This window comes from Phacochoerus africanus, chromosome 8, assembly GCF_016906955.1.
Source record: "Phacochoerus africanus isolate WHEZ1 chromosome 8, ROS_Pafr_v1, whole genome shotgun sequence".
Taxonomy (NCBI): Eukaryota; Metazoa; Chordata; class Mammalia; order Artiodactyla; family Suidae; genus Phacochoerus; species Phacochoerus africanus.
This window is the reverse complement of record NC_062551.1, coordinates 74116887-74137083: the sequence shown is the minus strand read 5'-3', so window position 1 is coordinate 74137083 and position 20197 is coordinate 74116887. Positions and strand designations below refer to the sequence as shown.

At 50.4% G+C, this 20197-nt stretch overlaps 1 protein-coding gene across 2 annotated transcripts in view; it reads right to left on the bottom strand.

The window, feature by feature from the left end:
- Positions 1-14769, bottom strand: part of TMEM51 (transmembrane protein 51) — a 52551-nt gene extending 37782 nt beyond the window's left edge. Inside the window, exon 1 of one of the 2 annotated variants that reach the window (XM_047791953.1) lies at positions 14583-14769. The gene's annotated coding sequence lies outside the window, so the exon portion shown is untranslated. Of the gene's footprint in view, positions 1-13912; positions 14128-14582 lie in introns of those variants that run through there. The other variant, XM_047791954.1, reaches the window with a different exon arrangement.
- Between the last annotated feature and the right edge of the window lie 5428 nt (positions 14770-20197).

Below are 20197 nucleotides of genomic sequence, written 5' to 3'. Positions count from 1 at the left end.
GGGGAAGCTGTCCTGAGGTCACCCCTCCAGCCTCTGCACCCTGGGAGTCTCTCCGCCTTGGCTTTCTCCCCTCCCCCAGCTAATCGGGAAGGCCTCACCTCCGTCCCATGAAGCTCTGGTTCGCCTTCTCCGGGAAGCCCGGGAAGCACCGTGGCCACCCCCGCCCTGCCCCAGCCTGCAGGAAGCAAGCAGCTCTCCTCTGAGCCATCAAAGAGGGTTTTCTGTCTTAGCCAACTGCCCCTGGCCACTCTCAGAGCTCTAGAGGGAGTCATTTTCATTCCCACTTCCTCTCTATTTTCTTTTTATAGCTGCACCTGCGGCATATGGAAGTTCCTGGGCCAGACGTCGAATCAGAGCTGCAGCTGCAGGCCTACATCACAGCCACAGCCACACCAGATCCGAGCCACATCTGTGACCTATGCTGCAGCTTGCGGCAATGCCTGATCCTTAACCCACTGAATGGGGCCAGGGATCAAACCCATATCCTCACAGAGACCACATCGGGTCTTCGACCCACTGAGCCAAGGAGAAATGAACTCCTCTAATTTCTCTCTTTGACTGAATTTAACGTCAGCAGCTGGGGCTTAAGACTTATATTCTCTGGATGGCTGCCTCTGGGCCTTTTCACGTTTCTCTGGGACTCCTCAAACCCTGGGCATGCGACTGGCCACGTGACATCCCACAGAGTCTCAACAAATCTCATCTGACTTCATTCATTCATTCATTCATTCAACACACGTTCACTGAGCAACTCCTGGGGGCCCAGCATGAAACACAGGCGTGGATGAGTCAGAAAGACCTGTTCCCAGGAAGCTCTTCTCTCTACTGAAAGAGACAAACACACGGAGGGGTGGATTAACAAGACATGTTCAGAAGAGCGTGTCAGACAGAGGCGATCAAGGAGGGTCTCTCAGGGGCGGTGACACTCAGCTGAGACCCCCATGGCAGCAGCATGGCTCAATGGGGAGGTGGGGGGAGTCCTGACGGGAGAAGCAAAGATAATACCTTCCCATTCTAACATGTTAGACTCTGACATATGAAGCCTTTTTGTTGGCTGTACAAACAAAAGTCCCCGGACCAGAGATAGAACCTAAGCCACAGCAGTGACAACGCCAAGCCCTTAACCACTAGGCCACCAGGGAACTCCCATGGGCTAAGTCTCCGAGGTCTCTTAAGTTGGTGGGATGTGGGGCTGTTTGCACAGAGTAGCAGGCACACTCACTTTCCCCATTGTAATGAGGATCAGGAGTCAGGAGTTAACACGTGCAAAATGCTTAAAAGAGTGCCTGGCACAATCGCTAGAAACATATAAGCTCATGTTAGAAATAGCTTGTGAGGTTAGACCCTCTAACCAGCCAGCCCCTCACCCCCCCAACTCTGTAACTCCATCAAGGATACTGACCCCAGGAAGGATATTTCCCCAAATATCTGTGACTTTCATCCCCAACCGGATATGGCTCTGCCCCCCAGGAATTTCCCTAAATTCTTTTTGAATATTTTTCAGCCTGAAACTCTCTTGTAGGCAGCAAGTTCGTCTGCTCCACTCCATGAGAAGTTCCCAGTAACCGGGCCACTTCATCCCAGTTCCCAGTAACTGGGCAAGAGCATACATGTGTCCTAAAGCTGCTAACATACTTCCCCACGTGCGATGAGTCAGGAGAGACACCCAGGGCTGAAAAGTTCCAGGAATTTCATCCCTAGTGGCTCAGCCAGCCACTCTCCTCTGGTTCAGCCTACAGCTCCATCAGCTTCCAACCACAAAACCAAGCGCCATAAATCAGAATATGTACCCACCCCCCAACTAATTACACATTCATCTACTGTTTATCTGTAAAAGGTGGCTTTTCTTATACCACTGGCCAGTCTTCTTCCTTTCTGGGGGTCCTGGGGGGGTGCAGAGGCTACTCACCTTCCGCAGGAAAATGCAGAGATGGAAGATTTGGCAGAAAATTTCAGGTGGTTCGTGGGTCCTTAACTCACTTCAGAGGACCCTGACATGAGTTATTACAAGTTTAAAGTCACCCAACAATTTCATAAGGATCCAGACGACTAGAATCCTTTATTGTTTTGATTTCTAGGAGGACATAAAAAAGTGGTGTTTGTAAGCGTCACTATAAGCACAGAAAATTTCTGGAAGCACGTAAAGAAATTATGAACCATGGCGCTCTCTGGGAAAAGGACTAGGGGTCTGGGATGAGGGGGAGATTTACCTTTTTTTTCATTATCATTTTCTTTTGGCTGCGCCCATGATATATCAAAGTTCCTGGGCCAGGGATAGAATCTGAGCCGCAGCTGTGTCCTATGCCACAGCTGCAGCAACACTGGATCCTTAACCCACAGTGGGAACTCTCTGGATACCATTTCATACTGTTTGTTCTTTTTCTTTTGGCATGTCTCAAAATATTTTTTAATTAATTTCTAATTAAACAAGAAGTTAATAAAAAGTTTTTTAACTTAAGAATGATTCATCACCCATTGTTACTTCCATTCCCATGATGTGGAGAAGGAGGAGGTCACCAATGGAAAAGTCATTTACTTCCTGGCAGAGGTGAACCCACATCAGTTGGGGAAAAAGCAAAATATCCCTCAAGGAGATATGTTTCCACTGAGTGTTCAACATTGGTCATTCACATCCTTCACGGGAGGAGAAGGTGTTATTAATATTTCATTAGGTCCCCAGACAGCTGTGGTCCTGGGAGTAAGGGCTGGGAAAAACCTTTTGGAAGTTTAGCGGATGTACATCCAGCAAAGTGACTCTGAGCTAGAGTCGGGGTTATAAAGATGTGTAAGTGCTAGAATAATGCTGGGGGAGGAAAGATGGGAAAAATAATGGAAGCTAAATAATCTCCGACCACAACCCCACCCCACCCCCAGGTTCAAAGAGAGGACTTCTGCATTTATTAGGGTGGATTCTGTGAAATGGCCTTTTCTGTGTTTTCTGTGGGTCACCTGTAAAGGGGGGGGTAGCCCATCATTTCCTAGGCCATGGTGAGGTTGCAGGTGGCTAAAGCTCCTGGCTCTGTGCAGGGCACACAGCAGGTGCTCAATAAGAGTCCATGTTCTTCACCCCTTTTTGCCCTGAATCATTAGTATGAAACTCTCTAAGTGGGGTGACTTCATGTAAAGATAAACATACACTCAGCATACACACCCAGCAACCCCACCCTGGGGTATCTGCCCAAGAGAAACGAAAAACTTAGCTTCATCCCCAAACCTGTATGCAAATGTTTACAGCCGCTTTAGTCATAATTACCCTCAAACTGAAACAATGCAAACATCCCTCAGGATAAACAAATTGTGGTCCATCCATGCAGTGAACAAACCAACACAGAGAAATCTCACGTGCCTTATGCTGAGTCAAAGAAGCCAAACGCGAAAAGCTTCAAACGGTATGTTTCCTTTGTATGCCATCCTGGAAAGGGCTAAACTATAAGGACAGCAAATATTAGTTGCTAGGGGCCAGGAGTGGAAGAGGGGTTGACCACAAAGTGGCAGCATGAGGAAATGAGGAAATTTGGGCCCGGGGGGAGGTGGGGTGATAAAAGTTTTCTATGTCTTGATCACAAATGGCTGTGTTTGCCAAAACTCACACAACTATATATGAAAAAGGGTAAATTTTACTGTTTGTAAAAATACACGTGGGAGTTCCCATCGTGGCTCAGTGGCTAACAAACCTGACTAGCATCCATGAGGATGCAGGTTTGATCCCTGGCCTCGCTCAGGGGGTTAAGGATCTGGCGTTGCTGTGGGCTGTGGTACAGGTTGCAGACACGGCTCCGATCCCTCGTTGCTGTGGCTGTGGCGTACGCCGGCAGCTACAGCTCCGATTTGACCCCTCGCCTGGGAACTTCCATATGCCACAGGTACAGCCCTAAAAAGAAAAAGAAAAAAAAAAGCAAAACAAAAAAACAAATAAAAATACACAAACACCAACACACACTTCAGGTTATGTGTGTGTGTGTGTAACACAGGAGCTCCTGTTGTGGCTCAGTGAGTTAAGAGCTCAACTAGTATCCATGAGGACGTGGGTTTGATCCCTGGCCTTGCTCAGTGGGTTAACCATCCGGCATTGCCACAAGCTGCAGTGTAGGTCACACACGCAGCTCAGATCTGGTATTGCTATGGCTGTGGCGTGGGCCGGCACCTGCAGTTCCGATTTGACCCCTAGCCTGAGAACTTCCATATGCCACAGGTGTGGCCCTAAAAAGGAAAACAAAACCACAAAAAATCCCGTAATACCAGGAGCGTGGTGTCTTAGCTCAGGCTGCCATAATAAGATGCCACAGACCGGTGGGCTTAAACAACAGACATTTATGTCTCATAGTTAGGGAGGCAGGATGTCCAAGATCAAGGTGGTGGCAGATTTGGTGTCTGGAGAGGCCCCGCCTGCTGGCTTGTAGACGCCTACTCGCTGTGTCCTTGCGTGGCCTTTCCTTGGTGATCTGCCTTTCCTCCTCTTAAGGGTATTCATCCCATAAGGACAGTCTCACGCTCAAGACCTAGTCTGAACCTAACCATCTCCCCAAGGCCCTGCTGCTTCCTAATAACCATCACATGGGGGGGGGGGGGTTAGGGCTTCAACATATGAATGGGGCGGGGGGCACAAACATTCAGCCTGTAACAGGGGAAGGGAGCTCTGTGGCTTCTGCCTTGCTCCGATCTCGGCTTCCGAAGTCGAGGAAGGCAGGCCCAGATGCTCAAAGTTAAAATAGTAAAAGGATCATCTGGAACAGTAGCTAATATTTGCAAAGCCTTCTACAGCTCCCAAGGAACCCTACCTAGTAGTAACCCGAGGGCATCCACAAATAAAAGGGGGGGGGATTTTAAAAAGTAAAAAAAGGCTCTCTTGTTATAAAAACACCACTTATTCATTAAGCAAAAATTAACAAATCTAGATTAGTAGAAAAAAAATTAAAACCATCCATTAGCTCACCCTCCATAACTACAGATGCTATGGATGATGATCAGACTTCCTTGAATGCTTTGAAAACACACACACTTTTAATTTTTCTTACAAAAATGAGATCTGACTGCAATATGGTTTTATTTTTAAAATTTGATATATAACGAACAACTTTGCCCATCATCAATATTCAACTCCACTATAATTTTTAGCAGTTGAGAAATATTCCAGTACATGGAGGACTCATAATTTATATAAACAATCCTCTACTGCCAGACGCACAGTTGGTTTCTAATTTTATTGCTATTATTAAAACAAAACAAAACAAAACAAAACACTGTTGAAACTAACTCCTATTCCTCTGGAGACATTCCTGGTATTGAAATCACTGTCTCTGAAAGCTTTGACCTGCATTTTCAGAATGTCTTCCAATTTACACTCCCTCCCTGAGCCCATATTAAACTTGCTTTTTTTAGCTTAAAACTTTCAAAATTTTCAAAATATTTAAAATTTCCTAAATTTGCTGTGAAAGACAGCACTGTTCTCTTTTGCTTTCTATGGCTGCACCTGTGACATGGATGTTCCTGGGCTAAGGGTCGAATTGGAGATTCAGCTGCCGGCCTACACCACAGTCACAGCAATGCGGGATCTGAGCCGAAACTGCAGTCTGCACTGCAGCTTGCAGCAATGTCAGATACTTAAGCCACTGGGCAAGGCCAGGGATCACACCTGAATCCTCATGGATACCAGTCAGGTTCTTAACCCGCTGAGCCACAGTGGGAACTCCCAAAGATGGCATTGTTTTAAGTAGCATTTTCTTTAGTATGATGGTTGAATGCTGCTTCTCTCTTTCCTCTTTCTTTTCTTTTCTTTTTTTTTTTTTTTAAATGTGCTTATGGGCCACAGCATTTCTTCTTTTTCCCATTTCTTGACTAGGGCATTCAGCCTTTCCTTACTGACCAGAAAAGATCCTGTATGGGTCTAGAACACAGCCCCTTGTCTGAGTGTGTTGTAAATACTGCTCCAGTTTAATATTTGCTATATTTAAGTTTTTAAATTTTAGGAGCCTAATCTAGCAATCACTTTCAAGAATTTCTTTTAGGAGTTCCCGTCGTTGCTCAGTGGTTAACGAATCCGACTAGGAACCATGAGGTTGCAGGTTTGATCCCTGGCCTTGCTCAGTGGGTTAAGGATCTGGCGTTGCCGTGAGCTGTGGTGGGTGGCTGTGGCTGTGGCATAGGCAGGCAGCTGCAGCTCTGATTAGACCCCTAGCCTGGGAACCTCTATGCTGCGGGTGTGGCCCTAGAAAAAACAAACAAACAAAAAAAGAATTTCCTTTATAATTTGACTTTTCACTATCATGCTTTAAAAGCCCCTTCCAAAAAAGGGGCTTGAGTAATTGCATAGTGGAAAAATCTTGTAGACACCACTTTGACCAATGGATCAAGATAAAACCTCCAATAAGCCAGGCTGATATCACGTAAATTCTGACATAATGTAATGAGGACACTTCACCTCTGCAGTACTCTTTCCTCCAACCTCAAACCCCATCTAATCATGAGAAGACAGACATCAGACAAACCCAAAGTCAGGGACATTCTGCAAAACACTGACCAGTCCTCATCAAAGCTCTCAAGGTCACAGAATTCAAGGAAAGACTGAGAAACTGTCACAGATCAGGGGAGCTAAGGCGGACGTGAGAACTCAGTGCAAGGTGGTATCTTGGGCTGGACCCCGGGGCAGACACATGACAGCGGAAAAACTGGAGAGACCCCAAAACAGCGTGTCCCCTCGTCAGAGGTGATGTGAATTTCTTAGTGTTGACACGTACACCAGGGTTCTGTACGAAGAGGCGTGCAGGGTATGTGGAAGCTCTCGTTACTATTTTTGCAACTTTTCTATAAATCTAAAATGACACACACACACCCAATTTTTTTTTTTTTTTTGTAATTTAGTTTTGACTAGGTCAGAGAACAATCCAGGCAGAAAAGCCATCAAAGTTTGGGGCGATGAGTAGAGGGTGGAGGAGGAAAATGAGGTGGGAAGTGGTTCCTGATGCCTTCTGACCAAAGCACTGGGAGTGCAGAGAGGAACTGGGGCAGCAGGAATGGGTCTGTAAAGGTAAACTGAGTCTCAACACCCAAGACTCCAGTCTTTAGAGCCTTGAAAGCACAGGGGCTTAGCCCAGACTTGAGCCTGCGGGCAGCGGGGTAGCAGCAAAGGTTTTAGTTCAGGGCCTGATATGGTTATTGGTTTATGTCACTTGTTTTGTTTCCTTACTGACCCTTCCCCCCACCTGATGAGGTATAAGCTCCTGGAGAACAGGGACCCACCAGGGCTCGCTTATGGAACATCTTCCCCGCAAACTCTGAACATCTAGCCTGCAGCGGGAACTCAGGGAATACTGGTTGAATGAAAGATGTCCTGGACTTCCCCGGTGGTGCAGTGGGTTAAGGATCCGGGGTTGTCACTGGTGTGGCTCAGGCTCCTGCTGTGGTGTGGGTTCGACATCTCCCCCTCCCCATCCAGGAACTTCCTCGGGCTGCGGGTGTGGCCAAAAACACACAAAACAGACACTCCAACAAATAAAAGATATCCTGTGATGGTATTACCAGCCTGTGTGAATTAAGCTGTTTTAAGCCACTGGGCCTTTGCACAGGCTGTGCCTCTGCCAGGTACTCTCTTTTCTGCTGCTGACTTTCTGGTCCCCCTTCAGATGCAGCTTGGACTCTGCCCTTGCTGAAAATCCTCCCTTGCCTCTCGGCGTGTCCTCCTCACTGGTCAGCTGTACAGTAATGGTGACTCCAGGGAGGACTGGCCCATCCAGGAGGCGGAGGTGGCCTCTCTGGTCACCACTGGCTGTGTGACCAGCACACAGAAATATTAGTACCTTTGTTTAAAATGACAGCCGGTGGCAGCCAAAGACAACTTCCTGCCCACCCCCTCCTCCATGGCATAATTTGCATCTGTCACTGTTTGAACACAACTCCTCAAAGGCAACTCCAATATATAATTGCCACCCACCACACTGCTGCTGCTGAAACTGTAATATTTCGAGTCTGAAAGTGTGAGTGATTTGCTTTTTATCATATTTCTCCCCCACCGTTCCCCACCCAAGTTTTAAGAAAGCATGCCCACACCCGAACCAACGCAAAGCCTGGCCACGTGAACGTGGGTTACGTCTTCAATAAAAAGCAGAACCTTCTGGAGACATCCAGAATTATACATCACAGGAGACCAGGATCTTCAAAAAAGACTTGGCTCACTGGGGTGAATTCTCATCCTGGTTCTGCCAGGATTGGCTGGTTGACCTTGGGCCCATCGCCTGTAGGATGTTTCCATTAGTGAAGCTCTGGGGACATTTAAAAAAAGAGAAGAAATGCCAAAACAGGCTTAACCAACCCTGCGATGGGTTTTAAATGCAGGATGGAACAAATGACTGTTTTGTGCACTGTGGCAATTTAAGCCGGACCGTTGGCATGAAGTTACAGGCTTTATTATAAATGTGAATTCCCAGGGCACATACCAGTGTGGCCCAGAGGAGACTCAGGCAGCAGGGCCAGTAGCTCTGTCTGACATTGACTTTAGTGTTTCATTTGGAGACCCTCAATGTTAGGCCTGAGAGCCCACCTGCCTGCACTGGCCCTGGTCACTCTATTTTCTGGTCTGTTTCTTCTAAGAATCGAGGCCGCTAGACCAGAAGCAGTGTCCAACTTGCTGTTTTGATTTATTTTTAAAGTCGCAGACTCTCTTTCCAGGGATCTTTTGCACCCTGTCATCTGGGACATATCTATGCAGAGTTTCTTTCCAGTTGGCCCTGCTTCCCACCACTCAGCCCTGTCCCCACAAACCCTGAAGTTGCTTCTGGGATCTGTCCAAGGAATCCTGAGTTTTTCCGGATCATGGTATAAAACCAGGGGACTGGAGCAGTGCTGCCCAAGGTTCTCGCCCTGCTGCTGGAAACAGAATTGTCGGGTGACTCAGTGCAGAGCCACCTACAAATAACAGAGATGAAAGTTTTACTAAAGACTGCTTCTGGAGTTCCCATCGTGGCTCAGTGGTTAACGAATCCGACTAGGAACCATGAGGTTGCAGGTTCGATCCCTGGCCTCACTTAGTGGGTTAAGGATCCAGCATTGCCATGAGCTGTGGTGTAGGTCACAGACAAGGCTCGGATCCTGCGTTGCTGTGGCTGTGCTGTAGGCCAGCGGCTACAGCTCCAATGTGACCCCTAGCCTGGGAACCTCCATATGCCGAGGGTACAGCCCTAAAAAGAAAACAAAAAACAAAAAACAAAGCTTCGATTCTGTTAGAGGAGGAGAGACGCCAGGAAATCCTGCCTGCCAGGGTGGAGTAGCTGACCTCGTCCCCTGAACAGGTAAAAAATTCTCTGCACATCTTTGCCAGTGAAGCGCCTGCTTTCCAAGAGGCAGGGCTTGGAAACAAGCAAACCAAATACTGATTTTTCTTAGGGACATACACTTGCCACCCCTGTGCCTAGTCCTGGGGAGATTTAGGGCAAGGGGTGATGATGACGATAGGGCTGGAGGGGGGAGCATGTGGCTCGGTTAACACCAACACAGCAAGAGATCAGAAGAAACCAAGCCTTCTCCCTCCGTCCTGTAATCTCCAGATCGCACCCATCCCACTCCCAGGGCTGATGTCCTCCACTGCCAAGAGGCTCACTGAGAGTCAGTGTTTGCTTTAGATTTTGTAAACATAGCCCTTTCCCCAACACCCATGGCAATGCAGAGACATGGCCCCCTGAAGTCCCAAGGGGGTGAATAATTTGCATAGGCTTACAGGATTTGGGCTGCTGGAGTGCTCTAAAGGAGCTGATCAGGCCTTCTAAGTACCTTTCCAGGGAGACTGGCAGGTTAGAACTGGCCTGAAAAAAATACTGTCACGCTGGGAAAATACACATGATGATGAGGAATTGAAACATGAGGGTATGAAATAGCAGAACAAGCAAACAACAAAGAGTCTGAATGAAATAGCCCCCGATCCACAGGGGTTTCCAGCCACTCGTGATGTTTTCCTTCTGCGTTTTCTACTGCGTTTACTTCCTTTGTAATCTGGGGGAGAAGATGCCTTTAAGAGCCTGTCTATCCAGAGGTCCATGATAAAGTAAGGCTCAGGGAGTGGCACAGAAGTTTAATCACTAGTTAAGTCCTGGCCTGAACACCAGTTTGCACCCAGCACGGGTGGCTGGGTGGCTGGTGCACTCTGTCAAGATGTACTCCTTGTCTTCCAGGGGCCCCAGCGTTTCCTCCTCCCGGTCATGTGACATATGACAACTACCTGGCAGGGTGGAGTGTAGGGAGAAAGGGGCTCCTGGAGGAGGAGTGTGCTCTGTTTTAGTTTGCTTTTTTTCTTTGCGAACCATCCTCAAAATCACTCAAAACAGAATGGGGAGACCAGGGTTCTAGTCCTGGCTCTGATCTCAGGCCTAGCCCATCCATTCCCTTCCCTGGGCCTCCATTGCCCCCATCTGTAGAAGAAGTGGGGGAAAGAAAGAAAGAAAAAAAGAAAGAAAGAAGCAGAGGACTTTCTGATGGCGAAGGTCCCTTCTGGCTCCAGTATTCTAAGAGCAAAAGGGACCGGCATCCGGGTTCAAGGGCCACAAGGTCTGAGAAATCTAGGGCAGGAGAGAATAGGGAAATTTTTAGCTGCTCAGGCCGAGAAAACAGCACGGACTAGAAGCCCAGGGCCAGCCCAGGGTCTAAAGGCAAGGGTTGGGGCTGAGGCGAGGGAGGGGCTCAGACTCAGCCGGAGGCTCTTAGCAGGGACCCTCAGAGCCCCACCCCAGGCCAGCAGCATGGGGCTGTATGGGAGGGCAGGGCTGTTTGGCCTGGAGCAGAAAAACCAAACAGGAGACCTGTTTCCTTATGGAGCTGGAGCTCCCAGCATGGGTGGCTGGTGCACCAAAAGCTCAATCCAGGAGAAGGGAAGGGGGGAAAAAAAAACCCAAAACCCAAAAACCAAAACACATCACCAGGCTAAGCTGGGCCACCTGTCCAAACTGGGGAGGAGCAACTCTGAAGCGGCTGGCAGGACAGATGCTGAGAAAATCTCCCACCCTGGACTACACTGGGGCCTAAAACAAGTCTCTGATTTGAACATGGCCAAGCCTCCTGGAATAATGCAGAGGACCCAAGACCCAGTTCTGCTGCTGACTTGCTGTGTGGCCTTGGGCAAGTTCCTTCCCCTCTCTGAGTTTTGTTTGTCAAATGAGAGGACGTTCTAGAGTCCTCCAGTGGCAAGTGAAAGGTCACGAGTGGTCCGCCTCCAAGGAAAGTAGAGGGATAGCCAGGAGAAGGATACTCTTAGAGCTGTCCACGGCAAAAAGGACTCCTCCAGGGTTCAGAGCAGACACAACAAAAGTGAAAGCAAAAGCCAGCTGTCAGAAGCAGACCCTTCACCACAGTCAGAAGGCATCTGAGATTCTGGAACTTTCTTGGCACTTAGGAAGAAAATCTTTCTCCGTCCCTGAAATTCCATCTTAATTTGGAGCTGGGGGAAGAGAAGCCCAGAGGCAAAGGTTTTGGAGCGCCAGTGTCCTCCAGGTCAAGTTCTGAGGGCTTTACTGCCAGCCCCGCAGAGGGAGTGAAGAACACTAAGCAGAACCACGACCCAGTAAACAGGAGCCCCCAAAGGGGCAGGCTGCCCAGTGCAAGTGCCAGGAGGAGACGGGCTGCTGGCTCGCCTCTGGCTTTGTCATTCCTCAAACAGGCACAGAAACTCCTGGGCCTCATGACTACTGGAGCCAGAGAGCTTGAAAGCCACAGCTGGAGGGGCTTGGGCCCCGCCAAGGTCCCAGCACCACGTACCACCTCTCTCTGATAGAAGACACACTGGCAGTTTGGGCCTCACACTGAATCCACAAATCTCACCCTTGACCAGAGGTCATAAGTTAAGACCACATGCTAACCTCTGCCTCCTGTGTGGGGCTCCAAGCCAGCCCCCTTTTTCATTCCTGCTGCCCCCACCAACCTGCAGGCCAGCCTTCTACAAACTCCCACCCAACTTCCAGGCCACCAGAAGGATCTTCCTAACACATCAGCAGGATCAAATAACTCTCCTGCTTAAAGAATTGGAAGAGAATTTGTGTCTTGCTTTGTCTTGCTTGTTCAGTGGTCTGAGCGCCTAGAGCAGTGCCTGGCCCACAACCTGGTTCCGAGATGTCTCTTCATCACAAGTCCCTGCTGATCCAGTCCAGTTCCTCCAGCCCCTCCACTCCCTTGACTTCCCCCACCCTTCCACAAAACCACCCTCTACTACCTGAGCACCTCCCCTGGCCCAGCACCCCTTCATATGGCCATGCCTTTGCCTGTGCTATTCCCATCTGCCCAGACACCCTCCCTGAGCTATCCCCCCAAGACACTCCACTTCACTGTTTAATATACCAGCACTCTTTTCTTAGCAGGACCTCCTGGTGCACCTCCCCGAGTTACTTCCTCTCTTCTGTTCTTCTCTAACCCTGTACCATTGCTTCCTACAGAGCCCTTGCTCTGTGCAAGGCATGAAGGAAGGTAGTTTCCTGGGACCTACTGAGAAGTTCTGCTCTAAGCACCGGTGGAAGGTGCCTCTTTAGCCAAGCGTTCGGAACCCTAGGTTATCATGCCCCTTGTACAGATGAAGAGACTGAGGCTCAGAGAGGCAGAGTGACAGCCCCCTGTGGGTGACTACACCACCATCTCTCTAAGACACTTGCCATTTACTATCCATTAGGCTGGGAGCTCTCTGAGGCCCCTTGGCCCTATATCCCCGGGGCCGGCCTGGCGCTGTGTGATACTTGAGAGGCCCACTGTCGGCTCAGAACGTCGTGAGCATCAGATGCACCAGGAGCGCTCTTCCCTTTCTCTTTTCTGCTTTTTCTCCCGGTCTGGGCAGGACCTTTGGGCAGCTGGCGAGGGACAGATGTGGAGGGCAAGGGGCTCCCTCTCAATTCCATTTATGACGTCTCCAACGTGTGAAAGCCTTTCACAGGTCCCAGAGCCGACCTCTGACCTTTTGCTAGTGACATGACCCCCTCAAAATGAAAGCCAGAAGCCAGCCTTTGAAAGCAATGCCTCGGCCGCCGCCCGCCTCGGCGGCCTCCGGCCCCGCCCACCCCGCTCCGGCCCCGCTTCGGTTCCCCGCCCCCGGACCCCCGAGCGGTAAGGGAACGACTGGTCCAGGGACCACGAAGGCCTCTCAGAGCGCTGCACAAGTGCCCGCAGCCGACACCCCCCTGGGAGGACTCGAGAGGGACAGGGAAAACCGTAGGGACGTCTGGGCTTCCTGCACCCAGTCCTCTGGCTGGGAAAGATTTCTTTCCGCAAGTGACCATCCCTCTTAATCAGACTTGGCGTTCCCGGGCCACAGGCCTCCCCTCAAGGCGCAGACGAGAGATGTGATTTGTAGTCCTCGCTCTGCGGTAGGCACGAAGGCCCCACCTCCCCCCCGGGAGATCATCACTCCCATTTTACAGACGAAGAAACCTGAGTTACACCCCGCTTTGCTACGCCCGATTGCTCACTCTTTGCCTCTAGTACCTAAAATACACGTACACACACATGCACGCGCGCTCGCGAATCTAAACCTCTTACAAGTCTCCATTTCCAGAAAGGAGAGTTGGGGGCAAGGGCTTATGCAGGCAGCGCCAGGGTAGTTTCCTGGGACCTACTGAGAAGTTCTGCTCTAAGCACCGGTGGAAGGTGCCTCTTTAGCCAAGCGTTCGGAACCTGCCAGGCAGATGGCACCTGTCCCCGCCAACAGGGGGCCCGGAGGCCGGCTGCCTGCCTCAAGCGGAGGCCAGCTGGCCCCACCGCGATGCCGGGGAGGCGGGTGGTCCCGCACTGGCCCGCCGCGGCTTCAGAGGGTGCGAGTTCGGAGTCCTTCCGGCGCAGACACTGGCCGGGAAGCTCTCAGAAGAACCGAGAGGCAGACCCAGACTGCCGTCGACCCCCTCGGGGGCCCCGTGGGGAACAATCCCTCCGCGGGGCGGGGCGGAAGGCGCAGACTCACCGGGGCGGCGGCGTCCAGCTCGGTCTCGGTCTGGCGGCGGGGGGCTGGGGGCTCCACGACCCCGGCCCCCCCAGGCTGCTTCCTTCGGGCGCCGCGATCCCGGGGCTGGAGTCTCGGCCGAGGGAGCGCGGTGGCGGAGAGCGCGCAGCCAACCCTCCCGGACCAGGATGGGGACGCAGGAAGCACCGCCGCGGAGCGCCGGCGTGCGGGAGGGAGGGACCGCGAGAGGCGGAGGGCGGTGCCGGCCCCGAGCCACCTCCCGCCCCAGAGGCACCGCCCACCGGCCGACCCTCCCCCAACTGGCCCTCGGCACCACCCCCCAGGCCTGCGGCGCTGGGCCCCAGCCGAGCAGAGCCGGCACCCCTCCGTCACGTCGGCTGCGGGAGTGCGGACCGGGGGCTCTGGACCTAAGTCCAACCTCATCTCGGCCGCACAAAGTTGGCTAAACTGGCAGGGCGGGGCGGGTGAGGGGGGGGCTTGACCCCTGCCGCCGGGGGCCGCGGAATTGGAAGTGTGGGGCTGGGGCGGGGAGTGGTGTCTCGGCCGGGAATCTGAGTATTTAAGGGTTAAGGAGAGTGGAGAGACCCCCTCTCCCTATCAGATCCCGCGGCACGGGTGCGGAGGCAAAGCTCCGCGGGGCCGCCGCGCCTTTACCTGATCTAGCACTCACCTGGCCACCAAGAGCCCCGGCCAACCCCTCCTCATCCTCCCGGGGAGGCCGCCGCCTCCCTTTCCACCTTCGGGCAGGATCTGGGCACTGGGGGCCGCCTGCACCGCCAGGAGCTGGTGCCTTGTGAGGTGACTGAGGTGATTGATGGGCGGAGGTAGGAAAGGAGGAAGCAGTTTTTGAAAAGCGAGTCAGCTCAGGCCCTCCACCGGGCTTCTCACCCTCCGGGTGCCCTGGGCGCGCTCTGGGTCGTACACCCGGGCCTTGGTGGGGTGGAGCCCATTCCAGGTGCCCGCGCCTGCGCACGTGATGAGGGCAACCTGGCTCTGGAACCTCCCCAGCTGGGGGCCCGTTCCCAGCTTTGCGGAGAACTTGCCCCAGGAGGCACCAGCTCGCGTCCTGCCCACCAGGTGGCTGGCGGGTGGCCGCCTCTGCTTAGAACGGCAGAGCGGCTGCCCAAGGCCTGCTTCTGGAGAGGGTGATCCACGGCTGGGGAGGGCGTCTCTTACCTGCGGCTCTGCTTCTGCCCCATGCCTGGAGGTTGCCCTGGAACTGCTGCTGGGACCCAGCCTGATTCTGAACACAGAGCGGGGTGGTAGCCCCCGTCCTCTCTCAACTTAAGGTTGTTTTGAATTCCAGGAGAGGTCAGGCTGGGGTCCCCTTCTCCGATGAGTGTCCAGCCCTTTGAAGTTCAGGTCCTGGGAAAGGCTGATAGGCAGCTGGTGGGGTATCGGAGAATCTGAGGACAGAAGGCGCCTCCTACTGGGAAGCTGCCCTGTCCAGGATGGAAAATAGATACCCTGGTGGTAATTGCAGTAAATTCACTTCCAAACAGGGCCTCATGGGTCACATGGTCCCCACAGGCCTATACCTACAGAGTGGTCGCAGGTGGGTATTTTTTCCCATTGCTGCTTCTTAACACTCAGGGTAACAGTTCAACAAGACCCTACAAAGAGGGTCTACAAAGAGGTCAACTTGGGGCTGTCACATGATTTGGTGCTGGGGCAGGGCTGGGGGAAGAGGCATTTGAAGAAAGGAAGCAATGAGTCTCCATAAGTATAGCAATAACTGGGATTCCTCACATCCTTGCCACAGACGGAGCACCAGCTTATCACATGCTTCCCTCGCACCATCTCATTTAATCCTTATAGTAATCCTGGAGGTGATTATTGGTTATGCCCACTTCAATAGACTAGAAGGCTGAAGCTTAAGGGGGGGGGTGAGGTCATTTGCTCAAACTCACACAGCCGAGAAGTAGCAGGAGCTTGGCCCAAGCTGGTCCATTCCAGAGCCTGTGTTCTTACTGCTCTTGAAAAATCCCTTCTAAGTCTGTCCATGGTCTTTGCCCTGAAGCAAGCTTCCACTGCTTTTCTTATCTGTCACTAGGGAAGAAGATGCCATTGTCACACTCTCTGCAGAATGATGTCATCCTTTACAAGTCTGCCTCCTGCTCAACTAAGGACAGGGACCCCTGTCCACCGCCCTCCCCAGCCCTTTGCCTGCCCCCGGCGAGTGCTTTATAAATATTTGCTGAATGAATGAAAGCCCTAAATAATACATTATTCTAGCAAAGGGGGAGAACCTTTGTGTAGAAGGGACCTATAATAACAGGCTTGCATTTGAGAGCTGTGTGTATCCATTGCAAAGTTTAGTGAATTTGGGAACCTTCCAGGCTCCCAAGGAGTGATGGGAAACAGTCACGTAGTTCTCAGATAAGACCAGGAATCTGGTTTTCATTTCACTCTGCAAGACCAACTTTGGAGAGGCCTGGACACTGGGGATGATCATTTCAGACAGCTGCTGCAGCTCCGACCAGGAGGCAAAGGGCCTCAGTACTTTTCCATGAACTCCAGATCCGCCCTGCTCTGCTGCACACCCAACTGGGCAGGTCTCGTCTATCTGAGAATATCATCTTCAGAGTGTTCTTTTCAGGCAGGCTCACCCTGGCTAATCTGGGGAGAGGCTGGAGAAATCCTCAGAGCTAAGCCGCAGGCAAAACCAAGAAGCTGGCGAAAGAAGCGCGTTTCTCTTTGTCATCCTCCCCTTTGAGCCATTTCCCTCTACCTTGCTCGTTTCTCCAAATCTTCCCAGGTTCTCTCAGTCCCATGGAGGAGCCTGACTAAACTATCAACTTATCCCACTAAATGTCTGCTGACAAGCGCCTGAGATATGTCCTTGGAGAAAGAGCCAAAAAAATAAACCTTGAATAGTGGAATTTCTGTTACCTGTTACCATAATAGATAGTGGGGAGGATGCCAGTTATCATTTATGCTTCAAGGGCTCTGCAAACATGTTATTCAATCACCACAACAACCTTAGAAGGAAAATTCTAGTATCACTCTTTTTCAGGTGAGGCTAAGACTCAGCGAAGTTATGTGCCTGGATTCATTAGCAAGTGGTGGAGCCGAGAATCGAACCAAAGTATATCCTCACTCTGAAGCACTATGATAGGAACCCCATGTGGCAGGCAGAATGATGGCTGCCCAAAGATGTTCACCTCCTAATCTCCAGACCTTGGGAACATGTGACCTTACATGGCCAAAGAGACCTTGCAGGTGTGATTGAATTAAGGATCTTGAGATGGGGAGATTATCCCAGTGTATATAATGTGATCACGAGGGTTCTTTTAAGGGAGGTGAGACGGTCAGAGTCAGAGAAGATGTGATGCTGAAAGCAGAGGCCAGAGTAACATAATTGCTGCAGGAGCCATGAGACAGGAATGTGGGCTGCCTCTAGAAGCTGGACAAGATCAGGAGCAGATGCTCCTCTAGATTCCCCAACATGAGCACAGCTCTGCTGACACCTAAATGTTCCCCTCATGAGACCAAGTTTGGACCTCTGACCTCTAGACCTGTCATCTAATAAATGTGTGTGGGTCTAAGCCAGAAAGTCTGTGATAATGTGTTACAGCAGCAGTGGGAAACTGATACATCCTGCAAACTCAGGCACTACGTAGGCAGATGTTTATTTCACCCTATTTGCTAACTCTTCACTGTGAAGTTCCTCTCAGGGGAAGCCCCATGATACAGCCTGTATCATAGGTTTAGATCATCAGATCTGGCTTCGGTTTCTAAGTCCTCTGCCACATAGGAGCCGTGTGACCTTGGGCAAATGTCTCATTCTCTGTGAGCCTCTGTTTCTTCATCTATAAAAAGAGTAATGCCAGGTAATACCTATTTTGCAGGATCAGGTGAACCGGAATGTGAAAAATACCTTACGAATGGTCCGGTGACATCTGAACACAAGTTGTTTGGGGCATTTGCTTATTCAGCTCTAAAAGTCTAGAAGTTCCCATTGTGGCTTAATGGTAATGAACTCAACTAATATCCATGAGGCTGAGGGTTTGATCCCTGGCCCTGTTCAGTGGGTTAGGGATCTGGTGTTGCCGAGAGCTGTGGCATAGTTTGCAGATGTGGCATGGATCTGGTGTTGCTGTGGCTGTGGCCAGCAGCTGTAGCTCTGATTTGACCCCTAGCCTGGGAACTTCCATATGCTGTGGGTTTGGGCCTTTAAAAGAAGAAAAAAAAAAAAATCCTAGGAGGATTGGATGCTGTTCCAAGCATTCCCTGGCATACATTTTACTTGCTCTGCCTAAGTGGGCAAGTAACTAACGTAAGATATTAGACTCTCTAGTCAGTGACAAGACCTCACTGAAAAGCAAGGTCTTATAAAGCCTTATAAAGTAAGGCTGAAAAATCCACTTGGAGAAAGATATCTTGCAGAAGAACTCCCATGTGTGCTCAAGAAGATGTGTTCAAGAATTTCCACTGCTGATTATTTATAATGGTGAAAAATTCTTGCCAACTTTAATGCCACCAAAGGAGATTTACTAAACTGATTACAGTGCAGGCTCATACTGGAATACTATGCAGTCACGAAGAAAGAGGAGCTACAGTTATCTGACAGGGACAAATATACAAGATGTATCATTAATGGAGAAAAGAGACAGATATCCATTTGTGCTTTTAATATATATTGCCATTTTATTTTTTAATTAAAAATTTAAAAGTATAATTGATTTACAGTGTTGTGCAATTTCTGCTGTACAGCAAAGTGACCCAGTCATACATATATATACACATTCTTTTTCTTCTATTATCTTCCATCATGGTTTATCCAAAGAGATTGAATACAGTTCCCTGTGCTATACAGCAGGACCTCATTGCTTATCCATACTAAATATGTTTGCAGCTGCGAACCTCCAGCTCCCTGTCCATTCCGCTCCCTCCCCCCACCCCCTCGGGAATCACACACATATATATTTGTAGCTACAGGCACGTATATATTTGATTATGCATAGAAAGTGCTCAAGAGGGACTAAACCAAACCAAACTGTAGTTATACTTAGAAATTGAGGTGTGGTAATTATTATCACTTCAATAAGAATGTATTAAATGTAATGTAAAAAAATATTAAAAAATATAAAATTTAGAAAAAATGGAGGGGACAGGAACGACCTGCATGGTCCTCCAGGAGCATCCCCTCTTCTTCTGCCCCATGTCTTCCCTTTCTTGCTTGGTCTTTCGCCACCTGCCATTCTTCCTTTGCTGGGTTCTGAGCAGGTAACTCCTTCTTCCCACTTACCTTTTACTCATTTCTAAGCTCTGAGGATCTGAGCGATGTCTCCACTGTGTGACTCTTGCCAAAGTCAGCAGTAAATCACGTACCTGTATTTGTCAGCTGGCCTTCCCCTGGAGTGGCTCCCATTAGTCACCTACCGGGAAAGGATGTGCCTTGCGTGCAGGTGTCATTGGGCCGTACTGGCTCAGCCTCTCTGAAGGCCTGCATAGTGCGAAACTGTGCACAGCGAAATTGCGAAGTTGGACCATTCATTTAAATAAAATCATTTCTTCCGGAGTTCCCATCGTGGCACAGTGGTTAACGAATCCGACTAGGAACCATGAGGTTGCGGGTTCGGTCCCTGCCCTTGCTCAGTGGGTTGATGATCCGGAGTTGCCGTGAGCTGTAGTGTAGGTTGCAGACGCGGCTCGGATCCCGTGTTGCTGTGGCTCTGGCGTAGGCCAGTGGCTACAGCTCCGATTCGACCCCTAGCCTGGGAACTTCTGTATGACGCGGGAGCAGCCCAAAGAAATACCAAAAAGACAAAATAAAATAAATAAATAAATAAATGAAATCATTTCTTCCTATTTCCTGAAAGTTTTTCATTGAAGAAATTCATCTCTACCTGAGTTACCAGTGGGATAGGGTAGATGGCTGTGTAGATGGATCAGATGGCCCGCAATGGAGCTAGTGAGGACATCAAGGTTTTAGGGTTCAGGTTCTTGGGGCCCCTGAACAGAGAACCAGGAGTCCTACATCCTTATCACCCCCATTTCCTTTGTGCCCCCACCCTGTAGAACCTTCCTCTAGGTCTCAAAATCAGTCATCATGCAGCTACTTCCTAACTGAGGTCCTGCTCCCAGGCTCTCCTCCAGGAATCCATTCTCTCTTGGATGGTCAGAGATGGGAAATAGATCTGAGCAACAGTTGCCCACTGCCCTGGGCATCAAGTCCGGACTGCTTGACAAAGACACACAGGGACCTCTGATGTGCTCCACCCCTTACTCAGGCTCCCTGCTCTGCTACTCTCTTCCTGTAGGTCCCTTTTCCATCAAAGA